This window comes from Aegilops tauschii, chromosome 1, assembly GCF_002575655.3.
Source record: "Aegilops tauschii subsp. strangulata cultivar AL8/78 chromosome 1, Aet v6.0, whole genome shotgun sequence".
Taxonomy (NCBI): Eukaryota; Viridiplantae; Streptophyta; class Magnoliopsida; order Poales; family Poaceae; genus Aegilops; species Aegilops tauschii.
This window is the reverse complement of record NC_053035.3, coordinates 369,024,229-369,035,681: the sequence shown is the minus strand read 5'-3', so window position 1 is coordinate 369,035,681 and position 11,453 is coordinate 369,024,229.

Below are 11,453 nucleotides of genomic sequence, written 5' to 3'. Positions count from 1 at the left end.
ATGGGCCGTCAATAGGCCGAAAGCTAACATGGGCTGGAAACGGCCCATGTAAATCACGGGCCGTTAACGGGTATAAAGAAAATTACTGTTCATTATGGGCTAGAGTCACCGTGGGCCTGTAAAGGGCCGAAAGATACGAAGGCCTCATATGGGCCGAAAGACGTCGTGGGCCATACATGGGCCGAAAGTGAAATGGGCTAGTGTTATATTCGACGGCCCACATGACGTTGTTGGGCCGATTTCCTTTAGGGCCTAACGGGCCGTGGGTTAAGGGGTCGTAAAATGGGCTATTTGCGAAGAGACCGTTAACGGGCTTTTCATGGGCCAGCCCGTTAACTTTTGACCAAGTCAAACGGGCTGGCTTTGTAAGCTAAATGGGCCAGTGGTGGGCCGTGGCATGTGTCGACATATCATAGGCGCCTCATAACCTAAATGAGCTGACACGTGTTTCGTTCGGCCAATAAGAATTTTACACGTGCAAATTTCCCATTGGTCGGGGCTGTTAACGGGTTATCGGATCCAAAACCCGACCCGATAGCTTAATGGCGTTCCGTTACGGTGGATGCCACGTGTCGGTCACCCTTGACGAAAGCACTTCTGTGACGCGCGATTTATCGTCATGGAAGTGGACACTTCCGTGATGATAATTTTGGTAATGTCATGGAACACTTCTACGACAGCACAGGTATGACTATCTTGATTCTATCATAAAATCGTCATGGATGTACATGCATGACAAAAAATGCGACCTACTGTGACAAACACGTATCATCACGGAAGTGTATTTTTTTTCTAGCAAGCATGTTTTAACGAATCTCTACAACACGATCAACAGTTTGTTGAACCCAATCCGGTCCAAGAACTGCCCGCTCACCCACTGAATCCCAATAGAGAGATGACCTGCACCTTCAGCCATAAAGGACTTCAAAGGGTGCAACCTTGATACTTGCATGATAACTGTCGTTATAGGCGAATTCCGCAAGAGGCAAGTGGTCTTCCCATGTACCTTGCCATGACAGGGCACATGTGCGAAGCAAGTCTTCGAGAGTTTGAATTGAAGTAAATATGCCCTAGAGGAAATAATGAAGTTATTATTTATTTCCTTATTTCATGATAAATGTTTATTATTCATGCTAGAATTGTATTACCGGAAACTTAGTACATGTTTGAATACATAGACAAAACAAAGTGTCCCTAGTATGCCTCTACTTGACTAGCTCGTTTATCAAATATGGTTATGTTTCCTAACCATAGACATGTGTTGTCATTTGATGAACAGGATCACATCATCAGGAGAATGATGTGATGGACAAGACCCATTCGTTAGCTTAGCATTATGATCGTTACAGTTTCATTGCTACTGCTTTCTTCATGACTTATACATGTTCCTCAGACTATGAGATTATGCAACTCCCTCGGTAATGTACATCACTATAAGCCTTGCAAGCAATGTGACTAATGAGTTAGTTGCAGGACGATGCGTTACGGAACGAGTAAAGAGACTTGCCGATAACGAGATTGAACTAGGTATGATGATACCGACGATCGAATCTCGGGCAAGTAACATACCGATGACAAAGGGAACAGTGTATGTTGTTATGCGGTTTGACCGCTAAAGATCTTCGTAGAATATGTAGGAGCCAATATGAGCATCCATGTCCCGCTATTGGTTATTGACCAGGATGTGTCTCGGTCATGTCTACATAGTTCTCGAACCCGTAGGGTCCGCACGCTTAACGTTCGATGACGATTTGTATTATGAGTTTATGTGATTTGATGACCGAAGGTTGTTCAGAGTCCCGGGTGAGATCACGGACATGACGAGGAGTCTCGAAATGGTCGAGACATAAAGATCGATATATTGGAAGGTTATATTCGGACATCGGAAAGGTTCTGAGTGATTCGGGTATTTTTTGGAGTACTCGAGAGTTACGGGAATTCGCCGGGGGGAAGTAGTGGGCCTTAATGGGCCATACGAGAAAGGAGAGAAGGGCCTCAAGGGGTGGCCGCGCGCCCCCATGGGCTAGTCCGAATTGGACCAGGGGGAGGGGCGGCGCCACCTCCTTCCTTCTTCTCCTAGTAGGACTAGGAAAGGGGGGGTGTTCTACTCCTACTAGGAGGAGGATTCCTCCCCCCTTGGCGCGCCTATGAGGGCCGACCGGCCTCCCCTCCCTCCTTTATATACGTGGGGAGGGGGGCACCCTAGAACACATCAAAGTTGATTCTTAGCCGTGTGCGGTGCCCCCTCCACATATTTCCACCTCGATCATATTGTCGTAGTGCTGAGGCGAAGCCCTGCGTCGGTAACTTCATCATCACCGTCAACATGCCGTCGTGCTGACGAAGCTCTCCCTCGACCTCAGCTGGATCTAGAAGTTCGAGGGACATCACCGAGCTGAACGTGTGCAGATCGCGGAGGTGCCGTGTGTTCGGTACTTGGATCGGTTGGATCGCGAAGACGTTCGACTACATCAACCGCGTTACTAAACGCTTCCGCTTTCGGTCTACGAGGGTACGTAGACACACTCTCCCCGCTCGTTGCTAGGCATCTCCTAGATAGATCTTGCGTAATCGTAGGTAATTTTTTTGAAATACTGCGTTCCCCAACAGTGGCATCTGAGCCTGGTCTATGCGTAGATGTTATATGCATGAGTAGAACACAAAGAGTTGTGGGCGATAATAGTCATACTGCTTACCAGCATGTCATACTTTGATTCGGCGGTATTGTTATATGAAGCGGCCCAGACCGACATTACATGACCGCGTTCATGAGACTGGTTCTACCGCTGTGCTTCGCACACATGTGGCTAGTGGGTGTCTGTTTCTCCAACTTTAGTTGAATCGAGTGTGACTATGCCCGGTCCTTGTTGAAGGTTAAAACAGCACACTTGACGAAAAATCGTTGTGGTTTTGATGCGTAGATAAGAAAGGTTCTTGCTAGAATCCCGTAGCAGCCATGTAAAACTTGCAACAACAAAGTAGAGGACGTCTAACTTGTTTTTGTAGGGCTTGCTGTGATGTGATATGGTCAAGACGTGATGAGATATAAGTTGTTGTATGAGATGATCATGTTATGTTGAAGTTATCGGCAACTGGCAGAAGCCTTATGGTTGTCTCTTTATTGCATAAGATGCAAGCGCCAAATAATTGCTTTAATTTATCGCTATGCGACAGCAATAGTTGGCGAGGCGACCATGTGATGACACGTTGATAGAGATCAAGATGATGGAGATCATGGTGTCATGCCGGTGACGATGGAGATCATGACGGTACTTTGGAGATGGAAATCAAAGGCACAAGATGATGATGGCCATATCATGTCACATATTTTGATTGCATGTGATGTTTATCCTTTATGCATCTTATTTCGCTTATTTTGGCGGTAGCATTATAAGATGATCTCTCACTAAATTTCAAGGTATAAGTGTTCTCCCTGAGTATGCGCCGTTGCGACAGTTCGTCGTGCCGAGACACCACGTGATGATCGGGTGTGATAAGCTCGACATTCAAATACAATGGGTGCAAGCCAGTTTTGCACATGCAGAATACTCGGGTTAAACTTGATGAGCCTAGCATATGCAGATATGGCCTCAGAACACTGGAACCGAAAGGTCGAGCGTGAATCATATAGTAGATATGATCAACATAGTGATGTTCACCATTGATAACTACTCTATCTCACGTGATGATCGGACATGGTTTAGTTGATTTGGATCACGTGATCATTTAGATGACTAGAGGGATGTCTATCTAAGTGGGAGTTCTTAAGTAATACGATTCATTGAACTTTAATTTACCATGAACTTAGTCCTGATAGTATTTGCATATCTATGTTGTAGATCAATAGGTCGCGATTTAGTTCCCCGTTTATTTTTTGATATGTTCCTAGAGAAAAATAAGTTGAAAGATGTTAGTAGCAAAGATGCGGACTAGCTCTGTGATCTGAGGATTATCCTCATTGCTGCACAGAAGTATTATGTCCTTGATGCACCGCTAGGTGACAGAACTATTGCAGGAGCAGATGCAGACGTTATGAACGTTTGGCAAAGCTCGGTATGATGACTACTTTATAGTTTAGTGCACCATGCTTTACGGCTTTGAACCGAGCCTTCAAAAACGTTTTGAACGCCACGGAGAATATAAGATGTTCTAAGAGTTGAAATTTGTATTTCGTACTCATGCCCGTGTCGAGAGGTATGAGACCTCTGACAGTACTTTGCCTACAAGATGGAGGAGAATAGCTCAACCAGTGAGCATGTGCTCAGATTGTCTGAGTACTACAATTCCTTGAATCAAGTGGGAGTTAATCTTCCAGATAAGATAGTAAATGACAAAGTTCTCTAGTCACTATCACCAAGTTATTAGAACTGAGTGATGAACTATAATATGCAAGGAATGACGAAAGTAATTCCCAAGCTCTTCGTGATGCTGAAATCGGCGTAGGTAGAAATCAAGAAATAGCATCAAGTGTTGATGGTTAACAAGACCACTAGTTTGAAGAAAAGGGCAAAGGGAAAGAAAGAGGAACTTCAAAGTAGAATAACAAGCAAGTTGCTACATCCATGAAGAAGCCCAAAGCTAGACCCAAGTCTGAAACTTAGTGCTTCTACTGCGAAGGAAATGGTCACTGGAAATGGAACTGCCCCAAATACTTGGCGGATAAGAAGGATGGCAAAGTGAACAAAAGTATATATGATATACATGTTATTGATGTGTACTTTACTAGTGATCATAGTAGCCCCTGGGTATTTGATACTGGTTTAGTTACTATGATTAGTAACTCAAAACAAAAGTTACAAAATGAACAAAGACTAGTTGAGGGCAAGGTGACGATGTGTGTTGGAAGTGATTCCAAGGTTGATAAGATCACCATCGCACACTCCCTTTACCTTCGGGATTAGTGTTGAACCTAAAATAAATGTTATTTGGTGTTTGCATTGAGCATAATATGATTGGATCATGTTTATTGCAATACGGTTATTCATTTAAGTCAAAGAATAATTGTTATTCTGTTTACATGAATAAAACATTATGTGGTCATACACCCAAGGTGAATGGTTTATTGAATCTCGGTCGTAGTAATACACATATTCATAATATTCATGCCAAAAGATGCAAAGTTGATAATGATAGTGCAACATATTTGTGGCACTGCCGTTTAGGTCACATTGGTGTAAAGCGCATGAAGAAACTCCATGCTGATGGGCTTTTGGAATCACTTGATGCTTGCGAACCATGCCTCATGTGCAAGATGACTAAGACTCCGTTCTCCGAAACAATGGAGCGAGCAACTAACTTATTGGAAATAATACATACTGATTTATGCGATCCGATGAGTGTTGAGGCTCGCGGCGGGTATCATTATTTTCGGACCTTCACAGATGATTTGAGCATATATGGGTATATCTACTTGATGAAACATAAGTCTGAAACATTTGAAAAGTTCAAAGAATTTCAGAGTGAAGTGGAAAATCATCGTAACAAGAAAATAAAGTTTCTACGATCTGATTGTGGAGGAGAATATTTGAGTTACGAGGTTGGTCTTCAATGCGGAATAGTTTCGCAACTCACGCCACCAAGAACACCATAGCGTAATGGTGTGTCCGAACGTCATAACCGTACTTTATTAGATATGGTGCGATCTATGATGTCTCTTACCAATTTACCACTATCATTTTGGGGTTATGCATTAGAGGCTGTTGCATTCACGTTAAATAGGGCACCATCTAAATCCGTTGAGACGACACCATATGAACTGCGGTTTGGCAAGAAACCTAAGCTGTCATTTCTTAAAGTTTGGGGCTGCGATGCTTATGTGAAAAAGCTTCAACCTGATAAACTCGAACACAAATCGGAGAAATGTGTCTTCATAGGATAACCAAAGAAGACTGTTGGGTACACCTTCTATCACAGATCCGAAGGCAAAATATTTGTTGCTAAGAATGGATCCTTTCTAAAGAAGGAGTTTCTCTCGAAAGAAGTGAGTGGTACGGTAATCCTGTTCTGGAGGTCATGTTACTTGACCATGACAAACCTAGGAACTATGAGGAAGCGATAATGAGCTTAGATTCCGCGAAATGGCTTGAGGCCATGAAATCTGAGATGGGATCCATGTATGAGAACAAAGTATGGACTTTGATGGACTTGCCCAATGATCGGCAAGCCATTAAGAATAAATGGATCTTCAAGAGGAAGATGGACGTTGATAGTAGTGTCACTATCTACAAAGCTCGAATTGTCGCAAAAAGGGTTTTTTGACAAGTTCAAGCTGTTGACTACGATAAGATTTTCTCACTCATAGCAATCCTTAAGTCTGTCCGAATCATGTTAGCAATTGCCACATTTTATGAAATCTGGCAAATGGATGTCAAAACTACATTCCTTAATGGCTTTCTTAAAGAAGAGTTGTATATGATGCAACAAGAAGGTTTTGTCAATCCTAAAGGTGCTAGCAAAGTATGCAAGCTCTAGCGATCCATCTATGGACTGGTGCAAGCATCTCGGAGTTGGAATATATGCTTTTATAAGTTAATCAAAACATATAGTTTTATACAGACTTGCGGTGAAGCCTGTATTTACAAAAAGTCAGTGGGAGCACTACAGCCTTTCTATAAGTATATGTGAATGACATATTGTTGATAGGAAATGATGTAGAATTTTCTGGAAAGCATAAAGGAGTGTTTGAAAGGAGTTTTTCAAAGAAAGACCTTGGTGAAGCTGCTTACATATTAGGCATCAAGATCTATAGAGATAGATCAAGACGCTTGATAAGATTTTCAATGAGTACATACCTTGACAAGATTTTTGAAGTAGTTCAAAATGGAACACTCAAAGAAGGAGTTCTTGCCTGTATTGCAAGGTGTAAAGTTGAGTAAGACTCAAAACACGACCACGGCAGAAAATAGAAAGAGGATGAAAGTCATTCCCTAAGCCTCAGCCATAGGTTCTATAAAGTATGCTATGTTGTGTACCAGACCTATTGTGTACCTCACCACGAGTCTGGCAAGAGGGTACAATAGTGATCCTGAAGTGGATCATTGAACAGCGGTCAAAATTATCCTTAGTTGAATAAGGAAATGTTTCTTGGTTATGGAGGTGACGAAGAGTTCATCGTAAAGAGTTACGTTGATGCAAGCTTTGACACCGATCTGGATGACTCTAAGTCTCGATCTAGATACATATTGAAAGTGGGAGCGATTAGCTAGAGTAGCTCCGTGCAGAGCATTGTAGACATAGAAAATTTGCAAAATACATACGGCTCTGAAAGTGACAGACCCATTGACTAAGCTTCTCTCACAAGCAAAACATGATCACACCTTAGTAATCTTTGGGTGTTAATCGCATAGCGATGTGAACTAGATTATTGACTCTACTAAAACCCTTTGGGTATTAATCACATGGCGATGTGAACTAATCACATGGTGATGTGAACTATTGGTGTTAAATCACATGGCGATGTGAACTAGATTATTGACTCTAGTGCAAGTGGGAGACTGAAGGAAATATGCCCTAGAGGTAATAATAAAGTTATTATTTATTTCCTTATTTCATGATAAATGTTTATTATTCATACTAGAATTGTATTAACTGGAAACTTAGTACATGTGTGAATACATAGACAAAACAAAGTGTCCCTAGTATGCCTCTACTTGACAAGCTCGTTTATCAAAGATAGTTATGTTTCCTAACCATAGACATGTGTTGTCATTTGATGAACAGGATCACATCATTAGGAGAATGATGTGATGGACAAGACCCATTCATTAGCTTAGCATTATGATCGTTAGAGTTTCATTGCTACTGCTTTCTTCATGACTTATACATGTTCCTCAGACTATGAGATTATGCAACTCCCGAATACCGGAGGAACACCTTGTGTGCTATCAAACGTCACAATGTAACTGGGTGATTATAAAGATGCTCTACAGGTGTCTCCGATGGTGTTTGTTGGGTTGGCATAGATCGAGATTAGGATTTGTCACTCCGTGTATCGAAGAGGTGTCTCTGGGCCCTCTCGGTAATGCACATCACTATAGGCCTTGCAAGCAATGTGACTAATTAGTTAGTTGCGGGATGATGCATTAAAGAGACTTGCCAGTAACGAGATTGAACTAGGTATGATGATATCGACGATCGAATCTCGGGCAGGTAACATACCGATGACAAAGGGAACAATGTATGTTGTTATGCGGTTTGACCGATAAAGATCTTCGTAGAATATGTACAAGCCAATATGAGCATCCAGGCTCCGCTATTGGTTATTGACCAGAGATGTGTCTCGGTCATGTCTACATAGTTCTTGAACCCGTAGGGTCCGCACGCTTAACGTTCGATGATGATTTGTATTATGAGTTTATGTGATTTGATGACCGAAGGTTGTTCGGAGTCCCGGATGAGATCATGGACATGACGAGGAGTCTCGAAATGGTCGAGACGTAAACATCGATATATTGGAAGGCTATATTTGAACATCGGAAAGGTTTCGAGTGATTCGGGTATTTTTCGGGGTACCGGAGAGTTACGGGAATTCGCCGGGGGAAGTAGTGGGCCTTAATGGGCCATACGGGAAAGGAGAGGAGGGCCTCAAGGGGTGGCCGCACGCCCCCCCATGGGCTAGTCCAAATTGGACTAGGGGGAGGGGCGGCGCCCCCTCCTTCCTTCTCTTTCCCCCTCCTTCCTTCTTCTCCTAGTAGGACTAGGAAAGGGGGGGAGTCCTACTCCTACTAGGAGGAGGATTCCTCCCCCCTTGGTGCGCCTACGAGGTCCGGCCGGCCTCGCCCTCCCTCCTTTATATACGTGGGGAGGGGGAACCCTAGAACACATCAAAGTTGATTCTTAGCCGTGTGCCGTGGCCCCCTCCAAATATTTCCACCTCGGTCATAGTGTCGTAGTGCTTAGGCAAGTGTCACGCCCAATATGCGATACTATCCTAAAGAGACTCGAAGGCCCCACCAAGGATAGAACCGCATATTGAAACGCTTTTGCAAGGTGGATATCATTACATCAACATTACATAATATTTGGGGATACATACAAGGCATACAAATGCCGCAAGAATACATCAATACATCATACATGAGATCAACATCCGACTACGGATGAAACATAAACAGAAACTCAAACGACATCCACCCTGCTAGCCCAGGCTGCCGGCCTGGAACCTATCCCCTGATCGAAGAAGAAGCAGAAGAAGAACTCCAAACAAGCGAACATCGCTCTCGCGTCAAGATCATCGTAAAACCTGTACCTGCAACTGGTGTTGTAGTAAACTGTGAGCCACGAGGACTCAGCAATCCCATTACCATGGGTATCAAGACTAGCAAAGCTTAATGGGAAAGGAAGGGGTAAAGTGGTGAGGTTGCAGCAGCGACTAAGCATGTATGGTAGCTAACTTACGCAGATGAGAGCGAGAAGAGAAGCAAAGGAACGGTCGTGAAACTAGCAATGATCAAGAAAGTGATCCTGAACTCCTACTTACGTCAAACATAACCCAGAAACCGTGTTCACTTCCCGAACTCCGCCGAGAAGAGACTATCACGGCTACACACGCGGTTGATGCGTTTTAATTACGGTCAAGTGTCGAGTTATCTACAACCGGATATTAACAACTTCCCATCTGCCACATAACCGCGGGCACGGCTTTCGAAAGATAAATACCCTGCAGGGGTGTCCCAACTTAGCCCATGATAAGCTCTCACGGTCAACGAAGGATATTCCTTCTCCCGGGAAGACCCGATCAATCTCGGAATCCCAGTTACAAGACATTTCGACAATGGTAAAACAAAACCAGCAAAGCCGCCCGATGCGCCGACATCCTGATGGGAGCTGCACATATCTCGTTCTCAGGGCAACACCGGATGAGACATCCTACGAGTAAAACCAGACCTCGAGTTTCCACGAGGGGGCCCCGCAGTCTACTCAGTTCGGACCAACACTTAGAGAAGCACTGGCCCGGGGGGGTTAAAATAAGATGACCCTCGAGAGAGCGACTCCCTAGGGAAAAGAAATAGGCTGAGCAAATGGTAAAACCAAGGTTGGGCCTTGCTGGAAGAGTTTTATTCAAGGCGAACTGTCAAGGGGGTCCCATAAATCACCCAACCGTGTAAGGAACGCAAAATCCGGGAACATAACACCGGTATGACGGAAACTAGGGCGGCAAGAGTGGAACAAAACACCAGGCATAAGGCCGAGCCTTCCACCCTTTACCAAGTATATAGATGCATTAATAATATAAGAGATATTGTGATATCCCAACAAAACATAATCCAACATGGACCAATCTTCATCTTCACCTGCAACTAACAACGCTATAAGAGGGGCTGAGCAAAGCGGTAACATAGCCAAACAACGGTTTGCTAGGAAGGGTGACAAAGGTTAGAGGTTCATGGCAAAATGGGAGGCTTGAGGAACAAGTGAATAGGTAGCGCAGCAAAGCGATAGAACGAAGCAACTAGCATAGCAATGATAGTAATGAGATCCAAGGTGACGGTCATCTTGCCTGAAATCCTGCTAGGAAGAAGAACGAATCCATGAAGAAGATGAAGCCACGAAGACGAACGAATCCTCACGATCGCAACGACACGGGATCTATCGAGAAGAAGCACACAACAAGGTAAACACACCACACAAGAACAAGGCATGATGCTCAACCAAGGATGATGCATGACAAGGCTATATGAAGCTACTCATGGCAAGAGAGGATGCATACAAGAGCAACATATCAAGGCAAGTTTAAATGAGGCCGGAAACAACATATAACAATTCCGGTAAGTTCTCATATGCAAATTTCGAAATTGGTCCAGAACTGAATAAACCGTATATTCAAGTTGTTAAACAGAAAGTTAAAGAGTGCCATGATGATCTACACGAAATTCTAGTCAAGTTACATATAAAGTTCATTAGATTCGGAGCTACGGCCTAGAAGATATGAGCAACACAAGATAAGCATGGCATTGATGCAAAATGCATACAAACATCAAGCAAACACCTCAACACAAGGATGCAACATGATAATATGAGACTACATGCAAAACTAAGCAAGTTTCATATAGAGCATGCTCAAAACGGAGCAACGGTGCAACACATACACTCCAAACAAGACATAGCAACAATCTGTCCAAAACAGCAACTAGGCATATGGCAAGCATCAAAACAATATGCTACAGCAACTCAACATGAAAACAAAATTCATGGACATGATGTACAGGTAAAGCACACCAAAACATGCACACTGAGCTATCTCAATAAATCACTAGAACATGCTCAAAAGGACATGGCAAGATTGCAAATAATAACAGGTTCACAGACTTTAACAGAAATTACTGGACATGACAGAAACGGCATCAGGTAGCAATGTTCAGAGCACGAAATCAACATGCTACAGGAACTTAACATAGAAAAACAAGGCATCGCAGTGTTCTCCTAGATGCATATGACAAAAGTCTCTTACTGAA